Below are 20,859 nucleotides of genomic sequence, written 5' to 3' on the forward strand. Positions count from 1 at the left end.
ATACTCTTTAGTTTTGTAATAAATTGACTTTTTATTATTGATTGTAACTAATGACTAGAGATGGGCACGATCGGAATCATGATTTGAAAAAAAAACCCTGATAATGGCGTTTGCGCCACTGTGACTCAGCTAATTGGTTCCGTCCATGGTGACCGATCCAGCATTGGGGGGGGGGGCTTGATCAGGGGGGGCATCATGATCTAATCGGAGAGCCAGACACTCAGGCGCCAATAATCTATTCTCCTAGCAACGGAGCCAGGGGAATGCCTGAGCTGTGTTTGCCCTCCTTCTGTTCTGTCACCCTGGAAAACCGAATGGAAGCCCAGCTTTCCTTGATTAGCAGGCTTCCTTCCAACCACGGAGCAGCAACCCAGGGGAGGGAGGGGGAAGGGGGTGTTCTGAAGCCATGGGCACAAAGGTTTTTTGCTTTTAAAAAAAACGGGGCTTTGTAGGAGGAATGGGTGTTTTTCTGTCTGTCACTCTCTGTTTTTAACCTGCTTTTAAAACACTATTTTGTGGGAAAACCTCATTCACGGTTCTGTGTGTGTGTTTAAAATATGCTTTTTGAAGACTGCCTGCTTGTTTTTAAAATCGAGTGGGGAGGAATGGAGGATTCTGTCCCTGCTTTTTTTAAAAAGCTGGCTAAAACATGTTGACGGGGTCTCTCTCTATATTTGGAGAGGCAGGGATAGATCCCCCCTCTGCTCTAAGTGTGTGTGTGTGTGTGTGTGTGTGTGTGTGTGTGTGTGTGTGTGTGTGTGTGTGTGTGTGTGTGTGTGAATCAGGGCTGGATCAACGGGGGGGCAGGTGGGTAGTCTGCCCCCAGCACTGCCAAAGAGGGGGCGCCGGGCACAGTTGCCAGCCCCAGGAGCGTGCCTGGGAAAAGTTGAATGGCGCAGGCGGCCTCCCAGCCACCCGTGCTGCCTTTTGCCTTTCCCGCAGGACAAGGGGTGGCCGGCTTGTGGGAAAAGCAAAAGGCAGTGCAGGTGGCAGCAAAAGCCAGCCACCCCTTGTCCTGGGGAAAGGCAAAAGGTAGTGCGGGAGGCTGGGAGGCCACCCATGCCGTTCATCTTTCCCCAGGACAAGGGGCGTGTGGGCAAGCCAGCCACCCCTTGTCCTGGGGAAAGGCAAAAGGCAGCATGGGTGGCTGGGAGGCCGCCCACGCCATTCGTCTTTCCCCAGTACAAGGAGTGCACAGGCAAGCCGCCCGCCCCTTGTCCTGGGGAAAGGCAAAAGGCAGCGCGGGTGGCTGGGAGGCCGCCCGCACTGTTTGTCTTTCCCCAGGACAAGGGGCGTGCAGGCAAGCCAGCTGCCCCTTGTCCTGGGGAAAAGCAAAAGGCAGCACGGGTGGCCTCCCAGCCTCCAGCGCCATTTGCCTTTCCCCAGGACAAGGGGCGCGCGGGCAAGCCAGCTGCCCCTTGTCTTGCAGGGCAGGTGAATGGCGCAGGCAGCCTCCAAGCCACTCGTGCTGCCGGCAGCTCCGCAGCGCACCGGGACAGCCGGCTTGCTGCGTGGGCGGGGGGGGGTGACCCAGGAGCACGCACGTGCAAGGGCCTGACTACGGTTGCCCTGGGTACTGGCAACCGTAGATCCGGCCCTGGTGTGAATGTCCCCTCCCTGAGGGGAGGCGGCTCGTTGCTGGGTTAAAAACTCCCCCCCTCTGGTCTAAGTGTGTGTGTGAACGTCCCCTCCCTCCCTGAGGGGAGGCATCTCATCACCGCCTCCCCGTGCCCGCCGGGCCTGGCAGCTGCTGCCACCAACCACCATTCCTATATCGCTGGAAACAGCGGGGCACCTCCCACTTTGGCCTCCCCGATTCCCGATTCCGGAACTGAAATGGGACTTGATCGGTTAGAATCGGTGACCTGGGTTCGGCGGTGGCCCGGATCCACGAACGGCTTGATTTGTATATTTTTTTTTATTGTGCCCACCTCTACTAATGACTAATAAAGGTTTTGCTTGCTTGCTTCTTCATCTAATACCAGGGGTGCAAGTTGCTACCCTGTGCCTATTGCACTAAACCTCTGAACCATGCTAGGAGGCAACAGCAGGGAAACGTTTTGGCCTCTATGCCCTGTAATTGGTTGACTGCTGTGTAAAGAAAGATGGTTGACTAGATGGGCCAGTGGTCTGATCCAGCAGAGCTCTTCCTCTGTTCTCGTCAATTAAGCATCCTTCAGATAACTTACAGAATACAGACAAAGACACCTTCTGAACTGGATACTGGTGAGAAAAGAGTCTGATTTCAGTAGCTGAGAGTTGAGTATTGACAGTTTCGATATTCTGTCCTGACTGAGAGCAATTTAACACAGACAGGCTCTGAAGAGTGAAGAGATCCCTGGTCTGGTGTGGTTAGAAACTGTCTTTGGAGATCTTAAGAGTAAGTTAAAAACTGAAGTTGAGTACTGTTGTTTCAAGAGAAGTGGTTTGGGTACTGGAAAGAGGGTACCAGCCTTCTTGAAACCAAAAGAGCAAGAAAATACTTAAAGACAGTGTACTAGAGTGATTGGGAAAACACTGGAACAAAAGCCTCTCAACATAAAGATTTAATTATCTGTGAAGAGCTTAAGAAACTCTCATTAATCTGAAACATTAAGCCTTACGTCTGTGGATACTGAGTTTACCTCAGAGTTATCTGTATTGAGTTACTTCAGAAATTTTCAACTCCTGACTTCACATTGCCTTTCCCCTCTATGTTAAATAAAATATTTTATTATTTTTGAATTCAGCAATGTCTCTAGAGCCATTTTAAGTTATTGAAGTCAAAAGTATATGTGTGTGTGTCATAGTCTCCTTTCCCAATGCCCAATTTGCTCTGCTGAGAGGGAGCAATGAAAGAAAAATAAATTATATTACAATCAGTGGAGTTTAATTCACTCTTCTCTCTCTTTCTTACTTAATGTTGTTTTACTTTAAATATATTTTAAATATGTGAGAGAAGACAGAAGGAATATTTATCTGAGGCTCTTTGGTGGACCTAATTCCTCTGTGTTAAATAGCTGTAAAGAAGGAATTGCAGCAGTCCATACCAATCCACCCCTTCATGAAACCTGCATCTCCTCCAAACAGTAACATACCCATTAATAATAATAGCAATTGAGCTAATAACTAATAATCACTGAGATACTCATTTTCCATGTATGTGTCACTGTTTTATTTTAAAGTTATCTCAGCAGGTGATTATCGCTACATCTTGCAGCCATGAATCTTATTAACTTAATTGTGTTTTCATCTGTCTTGAACTTACCACTCAAAAGGATGATAAACAGCACCCACTGCCAATAAGAGACAAAGGAAAATCAATGGGTAGGGAGCAAACTTGATGTGATGTAACCTCCTGGATACCCAAGCTTAAGTAGAATGTTAAGGGTATCACTATTCCATCCAAGTGATTTAGCTATCATACTATGCTTGATCTTCTCCAAAAGGATGAGAAGTGAATATTGGGGGGGGGGGAGATACAGTAAGAAATCCACAACAACGTGAAAGCAAAAGACAGCAAGCATTTAGTCACTCTCTTCAATAATTCACAAATCAATTATAATATCATTATTATTCTCCCTTTGCTACTTAGCCTTTGTGATATTTAAAGGTCACTCAGCATCTGTTTGGAAAAAGGAGGGCAATTAGCTCTACAGCTACAAGCATATGCATCCTCTATGATGCTTTGCCAGTGTAATGAGAGGACCTGCTTAGCTGAAATCATCAACAGTGAGTTTATTAATACAAATGCACTAAAAAGAAACACAAGGAAGAGTCTTTGTAATTGTTGATTTAAGAGCAGAACACATCAAACTTGTAAAGCAAGCAATGGATTTTGTGGTTCATCATCCAATGTGATAGTTTATTGTGAACTTTAGAGTCACATTATAATTGTGTGTGGAGGCAACTTTATGGTCCCTCCTGGCATTACTTGTTGGTGTGGGAAATGATGCAGTATCATTCCTCTGGGGGCAACCATGGCACAGGAAGCAGCCACATTATGGACTCTTCCCATTTCATGTGTTCATTCATTCAGTCATTCAGGTTATTATTCAACCCTATTTGCAGCCATTGTTACATCTCTAACCAAGTTTCTTGGGGCTGCACATTAAGAAAAGTTTGATGAGCATCTGAGACCTGGCTTGCTCCTGGCCATTGGGAGTGGAGACAGAGGCAACAGGTACAGCCTACATTCACCATCAAGTCCTGGATCCATCTGCCAAGCAGATCAATGGCACCTTTCTGCAATGAAATGGTCCTTCTGCTATGCGGGAAAGATTAGGTGTGTATTAAAGAGCTACACTTTGAGTTGCAAAGGAGATATTCTCTCTCCCTCTCTCTCTTTTCCTCTTTCTTTTAGGTTATTTTAGGGGAAAGCATTTGTTCTCTAAAACTGTTGTATTTCCATTTTTCAGTTCTTGTAAAGGGGAAGAGGGTGAGAGGCTATTGATTATGTACATTAGATGGAGGGAAAATAGTCTTCTTCTAGCTGTGAGTTAAATCACCAAGGCAGACTCAAGGCTTCTTAGACAACAAGTTAAGTATGCACACTGCCTTCTTCTGTGCCAGCTGTGGCAAAAAGCAAACCAATTCTCAGTGATAACAATGTCTTGACTAAACTCTTTTTGCAGTCTGAAGTAGGGGTGTGCACAGGAAAAAACTGGTTGATTTGGTTCAGTAATACCAAACTGGAAAAAAAATAGAATCCGGGTAATACTGAATTTATTCTCCAGTTTGGTTTGGTAATACAGAGCAAATTCGGTAAATTTTGGCCATGGTTTCCTATGGGAAACTCAAGTTGGAAATTTCTGGTGGTGGGGTGGGGGGAGTAATTTTTGGACCAAATTTCACCAAATTTGCAGGGGATCTACTCCTAACTGTCCTCTAACAACCCCCCAAATAAGTAAGTAAATAAATGTTTACCACCCACAGAGAACATTTATTTAGTTTAATTTAGGTGAATAAATTGGGTTTAGACTGGTTGAAAGAGCTTTTGTAAGTCACACTCAAGGCCTTTGCACCTATAAGGCAGAATATAATGAATGGATTAATGGTATGAAATGAAACATGGATGTAAATCACCTCCACTGAGACTCTCTTGTCTTACTTTCAGAGGCTAGGCCAGCCAGATTCTGCTCTCTGGTTTGAAGATGGAGCTGGTAAGAGGCAAGCTGCAGGTAATGATTACAAAGGCTGTCTGACTACAAAGCAAGCAGAAAAACTGCCTGCTCCCTCTCTCTCAAAGATTCACACTTGCAGAAGCTGTGTCTATAGTCTCTTATTTCAGCCATGTCATTGGTACAGTTACACAGTTAGTTAAGTCCAAGTCTATTTTCACCCATCCAAGGCTGCGGTGGCAAATTTTGGCCATATTGAGTCCATGAAGACACAATAAGCCTCCACATCATCTTCAAGATTTCCACCAGAGAAAGAAGGCTAACACCATTTGTAGTCCACCAAGCCAAGCACAGCAAGCCAAGCTTTCTATCGTGGCCTATTAACAGAGTTGCCACCTCTGGGTTGGGAAATTCCTGGAGATTTGGAGGTGGAGCCTAGGAAGCACGGGGTTTAGGAAGGAGATGGACCTCAGACAACCCTCTAATGTTGCCATTTTCTCAGAGGGAACTGATCTTTGTAATCTGGAAATTGGTTAGAATTCTGGAAAGTCTCCAGGCCCCACCTGGAAGTTGGCAACTCTATCTATACAGTATCCACCCATCTGCCCTATCCTTGAGCACAGAGGTCATTGGGTGATGTTGGGCAATTCACACACTATCAGCCTAACTTTCCTCACAAGGTTTTGTGAGGATAAAATGATGGTGAACTGAACCAGGTAACCTACCCTGAGATTCTAGAAGGCAGAATGGGACAAAAATGTGATTGATAAGACAGCCACAGGAAAATTCAAACTTTCTGAACAAGGTCACAGATACCTACAGGAATTTACACACCTGGAAGTGATAAATAAGCTAGTTTATCTGCAAAAAAAAATGAAAAATTGATCTGTCTTGAAAAAACCGCCTTTGTTGGTTTCTTGCTTCCTGTATTGGCAGATTTAATGAACATTCAAGTGTTTCCGTCATTCTCATGTGAGTATATGAAGTGTGAAAATTAATTATACTTGTTAATTGAAAAATAATTGGTTTGATGGTAGGAATTGCCATTCAGTTAGGGAGTATTAAAAATATCCCTAGATTTTTATATAGCACAACTGAAGAGCTTTCTTTCATCTTATTTAGGAAGAAAAAAAGGCTAAATTAGGGAGACAGGGAAATGTTAGCTTAATCTTCCTACAGGAAATTTTACTAAATATACAAGATAACTTCATCCTCCAACATACTTCTCAGGGGTGTATAAAATGCATGGTGCTTCTTTATAGACTATGAGTACAGTGAATTTTTCAGTTGATTTTTTCTTCATTATTCTCTTCTGTCTTTACATTGTTTATATTTTTAAGGACAGTTCTGTGTAGTAGATGGTATAAATTATTGCTACCTTTTGTGAATTTCTGAGACAAAATAGATCATAGAATAAAGAATATGTCAAGGTTTATCTGTATGAAAAATAGAGTTGCAGATGAGTAACTTTACTTTGGTGTATCTATTTCATTTATTTCTCTTCCTTCCTGCAGGGAGCTACAATGGTTATCATTTTTATACTTGGGAGTTAGGTTAAGCTGAGTAAATTGTCCAGTTCTCAAATGCTTCATTGCTGATTGGGGATTTGAACTTGAGCTTCCCGCATTATGAATGTGCAGCTGAAAAAAAAAAAGGTATTTTTTAGAGTTGGATTTTGGGAGGGGCATAAATGCTAGTATTCAATGGTATAAGGGCCATCTGGTAACCTTTTCTAGATTCAGGATTTCCCAGGATTCCATAATTATTTGGGTTCTAATATTCCCTATAGGGGGGCTTTGGGAGGGGCTAGCTTGCCTGTTTTTGAACCACAGAAATTGCAAGAGAGCTAGTGCTGCCTGTCCTCTACTGGCTACTGAACAAGATGATCCCAGTCATCCTACTTGCTGAGCCACAGACTGGGAGGAGAAAATGTCACTGGAAAATAGCTGCACCTCTGCAAATGAGGGAGGAAAGGAGAACTACAGGTCTTCCATTATTCCCTATGGGGAACTTTTTTCAGGAGAGTGGCTGGAGTGGTTTTTTTTTAACCAAATAGTACCAAAAATGCAGTGCAGATAGTGCTGTCTGTTCACTAAAGAACAGACCAAGAGGTCCAATTCTCTGGGTCCCTGAACAAGATGCTCCCATTCATCCTACTTGCAAAGGACAAAAGGGCCTCATCCCCACAAACAATGAAGGAAAGGAGGAGAAACACCAGGACCACAGTTCTACTGGCCCTGCACCTGTGTTGTATGGGGCAGGAGCCACCTTCCCCAGGCCACTGACTGGAAAATCTGGAGAATCAAAGAAAAAACACAATGTATGCTGCTGCTGATGATAAACACCAACACACACAAAACTACATGGGATTTTTTTATGAGAGGGGCAGAATTCTGCATTTGTGTAACTGTTCTGGAAAATCTTAATGACTTGAAACATCAATTTTTGTATATATTTTTGGCCTGGGAATTCTGGAATCACATCCCTATTGCACATTTAATTAACATCCTAGCTACTATGCCACACTGGTTCACAACAGTTTGGGTCCAAAAGATCCTGATGAATCCCTTTTTACATATGATGTGATGCTGAGGTTATTTTGCAGGTCACCTTCATATCCACAGTGCCAGTTCTGTCCCCAAGCCCTTTCCTCACTATCAGATAACTCTTCTGCTGCCTATAGTTTGTTGTAGCAGGGTTCTGTAGTAGAGTTGGGGCTTTTGTCATGATTGAGGAGGCTCTATAATTATTAAAAGCACCAAGCCTGCAAGGAAGATCTTTAGTTTTGGCTTGCTGTCCCACTTCTCCTGCCACTGAACCACTGGGACATGGTTTGTCACCTTGAAGTTGGCAGCTAGTGCCCAAGTAGTTTGGCAGCTAGTGCCCAAGTAGGGCAGTCTGTCCATCAAGTGAAAATGATGTTTGTTTTGGGCTTCAGCTTTTGTGCCCTCCTGTTTGTTCTTGAGCTCTTTACTGATGACTATTGCCAGTGGTGAAATGGACTGGAGCAAGGAAAGCAAACAGGTGATAGCACAGGGTGAGATTAGTATAATCATAGCTGAGAAGAGGGAAGAAACAGAGAGGGTAAATATCTCCAGAGAGGATGTATCTTGACTAGGAATGCTGAGAACTTTGATTTCATGATCACCAGGCAAACTTACCTTGCTCAAACTCCTTGTGCTACATATGAGGCAAGCTCCTGATCAGATTCCTGAATGTTCCCTGGCAAAGTTTGCCTTGAGCATAACACCATGCTGAACATCTTTGCACTTTACCACTTGTGCTATGGGATCAGCTCACCACAGCTTGTGACTGTTTTTATCCAATCTGAGGGCCAAGCTACACATGACAAATGACACTTGAACAGCAAGTGTATTTCTCCCTGTTCACTTGCCCTCCAATCAATCCACTTGCCGTTCAAGTGTCATTCGTCATGTGTAGCTTGGCCCTGAGAACTAAATCTTCTCATTTACTGGAGAAAAGGCAGAATCACCTGTAATCATGGCTGGGTTATTAGGTTGACAAAGTTATCTCGTAAGACATAGGCTCACTTACATTTTCTCTGCTGTTTGTACCCATGCAACCAGATGCTTCTTTTAAATGAGTGACATTGAATTAACTGCACTGCTTGCTTCTTATGCCTGCATGGACAGCAGCATGTATTAGATCCAAGCTACAAGTGATGCCTGACACAGGTTGGACACTTGTCAGCTTCCCTCAAGTTTTGATGGGAAATGTAGGCATCCTGTTCTTGTAGCTGTAATAGAGAACCAAGCTATAAAACCAGGACACCTACATTTCCCATCAAAACTTGAGGGAAGCTGACCTGTGTAAGGCGTCACTTGTAGCTTGGCTCTGAGTGAAGTCATTTCAAGGACTAATCACAAAAGGCCAAACTAGACTGGCAGCATTCTCATGTCTGTCATGAGGCCACCACCATTTAAAAAAGATTTTAAAATACCTGGGCTCAAAGTGAGGCAGACTGTAATGTTCTTGTCCCCCCTCCTCCCACATACCTTATCAAGTGCTAAAACAGCCTCACCTCCATGTCTGTTTTGGCAGTTGGAACTTGAAAGGGCATGGGGGGGGCACAAGAGTGCTGTGCTGCGAGTCTGATCAAAGCATTTTTAAATCACTTTAAAATGGCAGTGGCACCCTTGTGTCAGCCACAGGAATGCCATCACATCCAATTTGGCTCAAAGTTGGCTAAGTTCATGGACAAACACTGTGGCACACAGAGAGCTAGGCAGTAAGTCTGAACTCAAAAATCCAAAACTTTTTTTAAAAAAAACTGTGCCTTTTAAGTGCTTGAGGCAGTGGCAGATAGGAGACAAAGCAGTCTAATTGTATGCCGAAAGGGTAACTGTACAGCTTGGGTTCATCTAAGTGTGCTCAGATGCTTCCAAACAGATCACTCCATTCCCTGATTCCAATGAGGGAGCAAGACATGAGCTGAAATGACAGATGTTTGAACATAACTAACCCTGAACATACTCAAAGTCAGGTAGGGAAAAAAAAGATCTGCGCTACAGCAGAAACTTCTCTCTCTGCTAGTGTGCTCAGTCTTTGAAAGTTATGCTATCATGAGTGGACAAGATACACCAATGATACTACAATCAGCTTGGATGGTTGGTGTAGCACTTTTGTACAGCATCAGGAAGGCCTGCAGGCCTGGTTATGGCCTATAGTAAGTATCCTTCCAACACTGGACAGCTACCTGCTCTCTGTCTCATTAGACTACAGCAAAACCACAAAATGTACAGACTTCATACATATTATTTCATACTTTGGAATTGGTTTTTGGCTAAAAAGATTTCCCCATATTAGATCCTAGTTGAGCAATCAATATATCTAATTCTTGACATGGCCCCATATACGAATACTTAAAGATTAGAGATTAGAGCCATGGACAAACAAGACAGATCTTTCTACAAATCAAAGAATTCTCCCAGGTTTGTAGAAAAATTAGAAATCTAAAATAAATAAATAAATGGTCATTAAACCAAATAATAGAAGCAGCACCTGTAGTTGTAAGAAATGAATGTGCTCAATGACCATTACTAGGCAACCACACAGTATTATTTACCTTCCATCCTTGATTTCTGTCTGTAAAAAGGAGAGGTGGAGAGGTGATAGCAGGCCCTTTTCAGGCAACCCAATCCTAACCCCCTAGGCAGCGCTGTTGCTCCTGCGTCGGTGTAAATGGGTGGCGCTGCACAGCACCCTATGGACTTTTGCAGGATAGTCCCGCTGGTGCCCGAGCATGGCAATGTGAGATGCAGCGGCCCCTGGGAGGTCCTGTCCACCATTCCCCTGACAACCCTGCTCACACCAGCCAATGACCACACCCTCCCCTGATATTCAGGCAAGGGGCAACCAGAGGTGCAGCCAATGGGGAGGGCCAGACTGGTGGCTGCAGCTCGGTGCACCTGCAAATACCCACCGCCGCTCCCACCACCAAAAGAAAAAGGTTCCCCCTCCCTGAAAAGTAGGGCCAGATAGTAGGGAGCTGATCTCTGTTGCCTGGAGATCAGTTGTAATTCTGGGAGATCTCCAGCTACCACCTGGAGACTGGCAACCCTAAGTAGTCCCCAGGTTCTGGAGAAGCAGGTGGGGGGAGGCGGGGCTGTCAATGAGTGACAGGAAAACTCATTGGGAACCATGCGGGAGGCCATTTGGAAACGAGGGGAATGAAAAGCGCGCTCAAACTTGCTGCTGCGCAACTTGAACATATCACTGCATCTCTACAAAGCGAGAATGTGGGCCGGACCTTGACAGCCATGTCCCAGTACTAGGGAGATGCCCCCCCCCGAGTGAACTGACAGACTCTCCCCACGCCAAGTCCATCCGTGCTTCTGCAAACACATCCCCCACTCCCTGGCAGCAAGTAACTCAACAAAGCCAAAGCCCACACTCCAACATCTGAGAAAATGCACATAGTAGAGAGCAGCAGCAGGAGCTCCACAGGTGCAGCTGGTGACCAGCTGATGCAAGACTCTCTGGTGAGGAAGTGCTCTGCCTTAGGGTGATTTTACCTTTAAGGGAGAAAGTTAGCAGGTAGTTACACACACCTGGTCAAGAGTAGTTTTCTGGGCATCTGCCTCTGGGGCAGGCAGCAGCTGCTACCACCATCCTCTCCCCCGCCAAGGCTAGCTGTCAGGCGAGTTCAGGTGATGGGGCAGCCAGCATAAATCAGCAAGCTGGGTTAGCAACCGCCCCATCTTCTTCTTACCTGTCAGTGCTCCCTCGCTCCTTACTGAGCTTGAACTTCAGAGTCAGATAACCTGCAAAGAAACCTGAGTGGTTATTGTTAGCCAGACATTGGCCATTTCCACACACGTTGAATAATGCACTTTCAATGCACTTTAGCAATCCTTTGGAATTGGATTTTTGTTCCACACATGGAAAAGCAGTTCCAAATGTTCACTAAAGAGTATTCAAAGTGGATTATCCAACGTGTCTGGAAGCAGCCATTCTAGACTTTGCCCTTCTTCCCTTGCGTGAGTGCAAAGTTCTCCCAGTTTTCTTGCAAAGTCTCTAAAGTGCACTCAGTGCCTGCCACTGTGGGTACCCTCTCTCCCACCTCATGTTCAAAGTACCCATGGCAGAAAGCAAACGGGCAGAGCTTTCAGCTGTGTGCTAAATTACCTGAGGTCATGGGCAGCATGGCCAGATGCTTTGTAGGGTGCGACTGCAGGTGATTGGGTGCGAGGAGGGGGGCTCATCCATGCTGGAAGCACACGCGGATTGGCCCCCATGGTAGTTCCCATCCTTTACTGTTCAGGCCATGGGGGCGGGGCTGGTGCTCAAACAGGGGGCCAAGTTTTCCCCGTTCAATGGGCGCCTATGGGCTACGCCTTGTTTTTTCATGGCGTAGCTCTTTTGCACCTCTGTGGGCATTCCCGCTTCTGGAAGGGCTTAGGGAGCAAACTAACTCCAGCCCCGCCCTCTGCCCCGCCCCCTTCTGCACCAACGTGGGGCCCTACGCTGCTCCTCCACCTCCACCTGCCTGCCAGGCATTCCCAGCAGTGGCAAGGCAGCAATAGCACGCCTCATGCCACCGGCAGCGGAAGGGCACTTGCACCCACGTAGGAGCCACTTACGCCCACATAAGCCTTGGTTCTCTCCCTATGCACTCTCCCCCTCTTCAGATTGTGCTGTAAAGCTGTTTTGGCCTTTGAGGGAGGATTCATTATGGCTATGCCAGGAAGCAACCTTCAGGCAACTTGCTACCATCTCACTTGCATGATACACCCCAGCCTGGCTGCTTGCTACTGTTTAATAGCAGCAACTCCATGGAAGAAGTATGGTGTAGTGGCCAGAATTTTGGACTAGAGTGTGGGAGACCCAGGTATGAATCTGCATTCTGTCATGGGAGCTCACTGGGTGACCTTGGGCTATTAAAAGCCTAACCTACCTTACAGGATCATTGTGAGGATAAAACAGAGGAGTGGAGAATGCTGTAAGCTGTTTTCTGTCCCCATTGGGGAGAAAAGTGGGATATAAATTAAGTACATTAATAATAATTATATATATACAGGGTAGGTGAAACGTTGGTGAGTAGGTGGGTGGGAAAGAGAAAAGGAAGCATGGAAAGGTGAGGACATGGAGGTTAAGAAGAAAAAGAAATGGAAAACGGTGTGGAGAAGGGGATATAGGGAAAATGAGGTGCCTCCTGGCAAATCCTTCTGGGCTCCCTACCATGGAACTGGGCCCGGCAGCTGGCACCATGCAACTGATTTATGATTTTCTTGGGTAGAGGCTGCCAGGGTTACGGAAGGAGGGAAAGCTGAAGACAGGTGGACTGGGGGAGAGATAAAAGTAAGTTGGCTGGTGGGTGGGAAAGAAAGAAGAAAGCAGAAAATGGGGAGAGGCTTTGGCAGCTTTCAGGGAATGGAAAGAGGAAATAGTGGGGGAAAGGTAAAGGAGATCACCTTCTCTCGCAAGTCCTTGTGGGTCCCTTGCTCATATTGCATGTTTTCCCTCAAAGTATACCAAAATATCCCCAAATATATCCATATCCAGTGCTACCAGAATTTTCCTTGTCATAACTTCTTCATTGGTTTGCAAAAGCAAGGTGGTAATTTTTTAATCTTGTCTTTTCCGGGACCAAATAAAATATGCATTGGTGTGAACAATAACACAATGGGAGAAAAATCAGTGGAGATTAAGAAAGAAATAACCTGAATCTCACTAACATTATCATTACTGCAAAAGTTGAACTCTTTGGATGCTAAGATTTGGCTAGTCATAAAAGGCAAAGAGAAATGTCACTATGTAAAATGCAAACGTGTCAGAGCAAGGAAGCGAGGCATAATTTTTGTTAGAGCTAACAGCTACTGAAGCGAGCGGGAAAAAGTGCTGAAAATCAATTCGTTTAGTGATGAACATAGCAGGCTGATTATGCATCCCTGAGTTCCACTGACAATGTTTCTGGATGCAGTATTGATTTTGATGCATATGTACTTCATCTGTTCCAAGGGGAAGATATAGTGTTTGCAAAAGAGGAAAAAATATTACTTCCAAGAGCCTATCACCCTGTATCCAAAGAGCATAAGTGTAGCCTGCATTTGTAATTTTTCTCCTTTCATACTGCACCCAAGTGAAATCTCAGGATGGTCATGTATTGCCATCAGATCACATTCTAGTGTTTCTGTTATTATGGTGTCTTGGCCTCTTTTCTTATAAAGAAGTATGGAAGGATTCAATGGGCATCAGTAAATGTCAGTATAACTGATCTGTTCTGTGCACAAAAGTGAAAAAACAAATGCCCTTGCAGAAAAAAAATCTGCATTCCACTTGGGACCAAATTGATGAGATGGTGGAAAATCCATGAATAGAATCTCTACGCATTCTTTTAAAAAGTGTGAACAGCAGCCACATGTGGTCCTGATTTTAAATCAGGGCTGTTTCATGGAGGGAGAGATTTAACCCATTCCCTGTCCCATTTGTCCAACCAATCCATGAATGGTCCATTGGGGGAAAATATACTGGTTGCTTGAATGTTGCCTTATGTTTCCCACAATGGGACAAATAGCACTCTATGGCTGGAAAGCAGCATGGGAAAAAAATATAATGCTCCCTCCATCTGTGTTGCAATCCAAATCAGGCTTTGCCATGGCTGCTATTTACTAGTAAAGATGCTCAGAAAATCTTTATGTATTGCCTGATCTTCTGGCACCTCATTCTGCATAGAATAGCATGTGTAGAACAGCTGTCAGATGGCAGCAAGGCACTGAAAGGCGAGGTTCCTTTATATTGACTATTCTCAGGCACAGCCCAATCCAACTCTTCCACATATGCCAGTGTGCCCAACAGATATAATTCCAGTGTTTAATCTTTTCTTTAAAAAAAAAACACTCTAATCAATAATAGAGCCCGGCATCAATGTGACATTGAATAGCTTTTCCAGAGAGGATTCAAGGTAGATTGCCCCATAAAACATGACAGTTGAGATGCTGCAAGTCTCTAACACATTTGGAAATCTCCAGATGACTTTCATTGCCACTGAGGTTTGTTTGAGGGCACTGGGAATAATCTAATCAAGTATTTCAAATATAATTAAGATTTAAGAGGTTTTTTTTTTCATTCTTACACTCTCATTACTATCCTCCCATTATGGCATGCTGAGCCTATTACATATCACATTAGATTAAGGTCAATTAGCAAAATTGAAAAGGCTTTTTAAGTGCATTTATTTATTCATTCATTTGTGCCATTCACACACAGCAATGTCTTTGAATAAAAAGACTCATCTGTATTTTGGAATGTAGCTGTGATTAAGACTGTGAAGTTTGACCAAAATGGGCATGTTGTGAACAAATACTTTGTTGAACTTTTCCATCAGAACTTGCAAGTGCATCTGATAGAGACAGCAGGGGGTCTTTTCTGTGTACAACAGCTGGGAGAATCAGATGTTGAGATGCTGTTTTATCAGATAATGTGTGAGGTTTTCTGGGAGACATGGGAGGGTCTTTTATGTCCCTCTGTCTATAGAAATACCTCTCCTCCAGAGGTAAGGATAGCATAATACCTGAAGGTCTTCTGGATTAACCTAAAAACTTTTCTTTCTCAAAATGGTACTAAATGGAATTGAAACTGGAACAGTTGTTAAATTGTTGATTCCCCTGTGATTTTAAAATGATTTTATACAATTTATTTGTATTTTTAACACAATTATATTTTTAATCTGTTGTGTATGAATCAGTTTAAGGTATTTTGGCCAAAAGACCAACCAACCAACAAACAAAATGCAGGAAGCAGAGCTCATTTGGGAACATGTAACATGGTCAGTACTACAGGTGGGCACAGACCAGGAAAACCCTACAGACCGCTGGCCCATGGTCCATTGATTTTCATGGACCATGGACCATGAACTTTTCACGGACCAGCCCAGTTCGCAGTCCGGTTTGATGGTCTGTGGTCTGTCATTTCCATCAGCCTTGGCTCTGCCCCCTTCACACCTAGAGAGCCCAAACTCACAGACAATCTTCAGCAGCCTCTCCTCCAGCCACCCTCCAAGTTTGGTCTAGATTGCATTTGGACATCTGAGTTACAGACCCCCCAAAGCGGCCATCCCTAGGAAACTTCCAGTAGATACTAGGAGTCACAAATGCCAATTGACTTGCATTGTCTAGCAGCACCAAAAAGTTGCATTGAGGCAAAATCAAACAGAAAAGGGTGGGAGAAGAACCCCCTCATTCACCACACAGAAACCTTCCCAGCCATTGCCTAGGGATTAGGGAATTAATTCTTGCTCCTTGCTTGCATAGAGAAGAATGGGAGCTCTCTGGTTGGCAGGCAGAACTGCCTATCAAGGTTTTGAGGGCTAAGATTGGCTGCAGAACGTACACCCCTCCGTTGTAGAATGGGAGCTCACTGCTTGGCAGGCAGAGCTGCTTATCACGTTTTTAAGGGCTGAAAAAGGTCTGTGGACATCCCCTCCATTGCCTAGGAAATTGATAGATCACTGCCAGGATGTCTGAATTCATGGACCATGGACCAATGGACCAGCTCAAATGGACCAAAATTCATGAAACTGAGAGTACCACGAACCACATGTTCACGAACCATGAACTGGGCTGGACTATGTCAAAATTAGGTCAGTTTTTCGAATTGTATAGAAGCATATAGCAGTTAGAATGTATAGGGAGACCACTTGTTTTGACCTTTAGTTGATCTAAAATTGAATAATGTGTAGGAAAAAGATCATATTTAGTTTGAGAAGACACACAGGAGTTGGCATAGGAGATATAATATTGATGAACTCTGATTAAGGTATGTTCTGTGTACTCTGTATTTTATTATACATTTTATTATACGTTTTATTATAAACATTTTATTTTATTTTATTTTTAAAAAGATGGTAAAGTTGCCATGATACAGTTCCCAATAAGTCGTTCTTTACCGCAGCATTAATTGCAAAGCTTTTACTATAAATACCTTAAAGCAGATTACATTGAAGGGCACTTAACCTACGAAGCTACTTACTAGGAAAGTAAAACCTTGACTAATAAACAAAGAAAATAATGGAAAGATCTTTGAACTTAAAATTAACTTTAAAAGATGAGTGCTGCCAATATGGGGAAAAACTTCATTGTTAATTAAATTCACGTTCTGGCAAAGACAGGAGCAAAAGAGACTTTTAAAGTAGGTAGGAAAAATTACCACTGGAAAGGTCTGGTTCTCTTTTAGTTTAAACCAATTCTCCCTATTCATTTTTAAGGCTATTAGGCTTGGTTTTCATTGGTGCAGAAAAATAATTGGATTGATTGTATTTAATATTTGCAGTGATGCATCTGTATCTTTCCCCACCAACTATATTTGTTTATCTAACCTCAATACCCAGAATGACATACCGACAAGGGTCCTGAGCAAAGACATAGTTCCTCTGATGGATTCTCTTATTACATATTTGTGATCCATTATTTGTGAATCTCTGATCTAAAGAAAGGATATTAGAGAAGAAAGCTTAGATATGCTCCTCTTTGCCTCAGGATAGGATAATTCATAGTGAAGGATTGGAACAAAATAACTGTAAAAGCACTGTGAAATGCTTTGTCAGCATTTATAATCTGTGCATTTAGATCTTTTCTGCATGGGGCTTTTTTATCAGTTCTGGCCCCCCATACTGAATTGATTTCTTTTCAGTGTTCTGAATCTGCACACATCATCAAAGTACCCCAATTCAGTCTCCAAACAGGTTCCCATATTTTTTGCGTTCTGCACAGAAAAAGGCTGTGGGGCCACACAGAAGTGGAAAGAAATCTAAGGTGGTGGTCGTCGGGGACTCTCTGCTCAGGGGTATGGAACACCATGGCTCTGGGCCAGATCCCCTATTCCGAGAGATGTGTTGCTTGCTGGGGGCCAGAATTCAGGATATTACCGACCGACTGCCGAAACTCATAAAGCCTGCTGATAAGTACCCATTTGTGCTGATTCATGTGGGAACGAATGACATGGCTGCGAATACTGTCGCAAGAATTAAAGAGGATTATGAAGCTCTTGGAAGGCAGTTGAAGACATTGGGGGCTCAGGTAGTATTCTCTTCTATCCTCCCAGTCATAGGAAGAGGAATGCACAGGGAGTGGACCATACTTGAGGTGAATTATTGGCTGAGATGGTGGTGCCGGCAGGAGTGCTTTGGGTTCTGGGACCATGGGATAGGTTTTCTTAGAGAAGGCCTTCTAGCACATGATGGGCATCACCTTTCAAGGGCAGGGAAGAAAACATTTGGAATGAACCTGGAGAACTTCATCAGGAGAGCTTTAAACTGATGCCGCAAAGGGAAGGGGACGATTGACATGGGGATTTCAATGACGAAGTGAAAACAGTGGGGACCCACCTGGGTAGGACAGGTCAAACAAAGGTACAAGGCTACAAGTGTCTATATACCAATGCCCAAAGTATGGGTAATGAGAAAGAAGAGCTTGAGCTTCTATTGCAAACAGAGGGCTATGGTATAGTAGGAATTACTGAGACTTAGTGGGATGATTCCCATGACTGGAATGTGCTAGTGGATGGGTATGAGTTGTTCAAGAAAAAACGGAAGGGTAGAAGAGGATGTGGAGTGGTGTTGTATGTGAGGAGAGGGCTTGACTGTCAAGAAGCTATGGAGAATGGGGTGGACAGCCCAGTGGAAAGCATATGGGTAGAAATAAGGGGGGGGGAGAACAAAGGGTATTATTGTTGGAGTCTGCTACAGACCACCTGACCAGCGAGAAGAAATGGATGCTGCCCTCTTTGAACTGATTGGTAGAGTATCCAGACATCAGAAACTTGTAATTATGGGTGACTTCAACTTCCTCCATGTGTGCTGAGAGACAGGCTCAGCAAAGCGTCATGCATCACGCAATTTCCTGACCTGCCTGGCTAAAAACTTCCTTTTTCAAAAGGTGGAGGAAGCTACAAGAGGCTCGGCCATACTAGACTTGATATTAACCAACAGGGAAGAATTGGTAGATGAGGTGAAGGTGGTGGGGAGCTTAGGGGGACGTGACCATGTCCTCCTTGAATCCCAGTTGCTGTGGGGGGCCAAGGAAGTTCATAGGCAGACTCGTAGGTTAGATTCTCGTAGGGCCAACTTCGATGAACTCAGAGGCTTGATGAGAGTCATTCTATGGGGGAGTGTGCTGGAAGGGAAAGGAGTGCATGAAGGGTGGGCTCTTCTCAAACATGAGCTTTTGCAAGCTCAAGCCCTCACTATCCCAGCAAGATGGAAACATGGTAAGGGCTCCAAGAAACCGATGTGGATGTATAGAGAGCTCCAGAATAAGCTAAGGGTAAAAAAGGAAATGTTCAAGAAATGGAGAGAAGGACAGACCTCTAAAGAGGAATATATGAGGGTTACTAGGTACTGCAGATCAGCCATCAGAGAGGCCAGAGCTCAGTACGAGCTGGGTCTGGCCAGGAGGGCTCGCTACAATAAGAAAAACTTCTACAGATATGTGAGAAGCAAACACAAGGTAAAAGAGGCAATTAGACTGCTGTTGGGAGTAGATGGAGAAACTCTGATGCAGGACAGAGAAAAAGCAGACAGGCTTAATGACTTTTTTGCCTCTGTTTTCTCCCTGAAGAACTCAGGCACATCTAGAGATAGTAGAAAATGTTACAGGACACCTGAGTGGCTAGTTGACATTGACAGAGAGGCTGTAGAGACGCATCTGGCTGCACTGGATGAATACAAATCCCCTGGGCTGGATGGAGTGCACCCAAGGGTGCTGAAAGAACTTGGTCAGAGTAGTTCAAATGTCGAATCAGTTGCCTAGGGAGGTGGTGAGCTCCCCTTCACTGACAGTTTTCAAGAAGAGACTGGATGAATATTTGTCAGAGATGCTTTAGGCTGATCCTGCACTGGGCAGGGGGTTGGACTAGATGGTCTGTATGGCCCCTTCCAACTCTATGATTCTATGATGATTTTAGGCTGCATTTGGATTTTTGTATCCATCATTGTTTAGTTGGCTTTCTGTTCAATCAGCAGAAAACCTCAGTGCAAATTACAAGAGATCTAAAACTGTAAAACAATCTAAAACCATAAACAATATCATCTTCACAAATGTAATATATAAAATCTTAAGATGTTTCAACTTTCCAATAAAGTTAGAAATCCTACTAATTTTTGTTCTCTGTTTTCTACTAACATGCTTGCAGTCTAGAGATACGCAGAAATCAGGAAAAAAAAATAACCCTGAATTTCGTAGTTTGTCACATTCCACGAGCTGAAAACTTTCATGAAATTGTCCCATTTCGCAAAATGATTTGTTTGGTTCACGATTAATCAGATCCTGGGACCCTACAATGGCCCCCTTCATACCCAGAGATGCCAGACTTGCAGGGAGACTTCAGCAGGCTCTCCTCCAGTCACTCTCTAAGTTTGGTGAAGATTGTAATACGTTGATCAGGAGACCACCTCCCTTCTGTCCCCCCCCCCCACTGGTGCCAGAGGCTTGGGATGGCCTCTGTTAGGCTAGGCCTCAGAGCCAGGCAATGCCCTGAGACTGGGGTGGGGTGGAAGAAAAAAGGCACCCTCACCCAACAACCTTCCCAGCAAGGACAAGAGCAGAAAATAAGATTTTCAGTCTCTTTTGAAGCAGCAGAAAATCCAGCCAAAAGCTCCCAAATCTACTCACTCTCACTCTCTCTCTCTCACTCCAAAGCCCAGCCCAGCCCAGCAACAGCTAACAGCTCCTCTCTCTCCCTCTGTCTACTGGAACTGAAAGCAGGAGGCACACAGCTGTGCCTTATATAAGAAACACTCACAGAGCAGAACAGGAGCTCTCTGGTTGGCAGAAAGGCATGCCTAACAGGGTTTGGAGGGATGAGATTGGTGTTCCCATGGCTACAAAAGGCCCATCTCCCCCCTGCTTGTTGTTCTCACAGAACAGTATGGGATATCTCAGGTTGGTAGGGAGAGCTGCCTATCAAGGTTATACGGGCTAAGATGGGGGTTTCCACAACAACAAAGGGTCTGCAGACATTCTGGGCCTATGTTGCCTAGGAAATCAATGAATTGGCGTCAGCCTGTCTGGCATCATGAAGCATTCACAAATCAAATGAATCAGCCCCCAAAGTCGTGGGTTTCATGAAAAACGCACCCCTGAAACGTGTTTTCGTGATACATGAATCGGCCTGATTCATTACAAAATTTGATTCGTGTTTTGATTTGTGCCCATATCTATTGCAGTCCTCAAGTTCATCCCGTGTAGAATGGTTTTATGATTCTGTAGAAGAAAAAAGACAGAGGTCAAGACCCCTTTCATTG

This window comes from Eublepharis macularius, chromosome 2 (assembly GCF_028583425.1).
Source record: "Eublepharis macularius isolate TG4126 chromosome 2, MPM_Emac_v1.0, whole genome shotgun sequence".
Taxonomy (NCBI): Eukaryota; Metazoa; Chordata; class Lepidosauria; order Squamata; family Eublepharidae; genus Eublepharis; species Eublepharis macularius.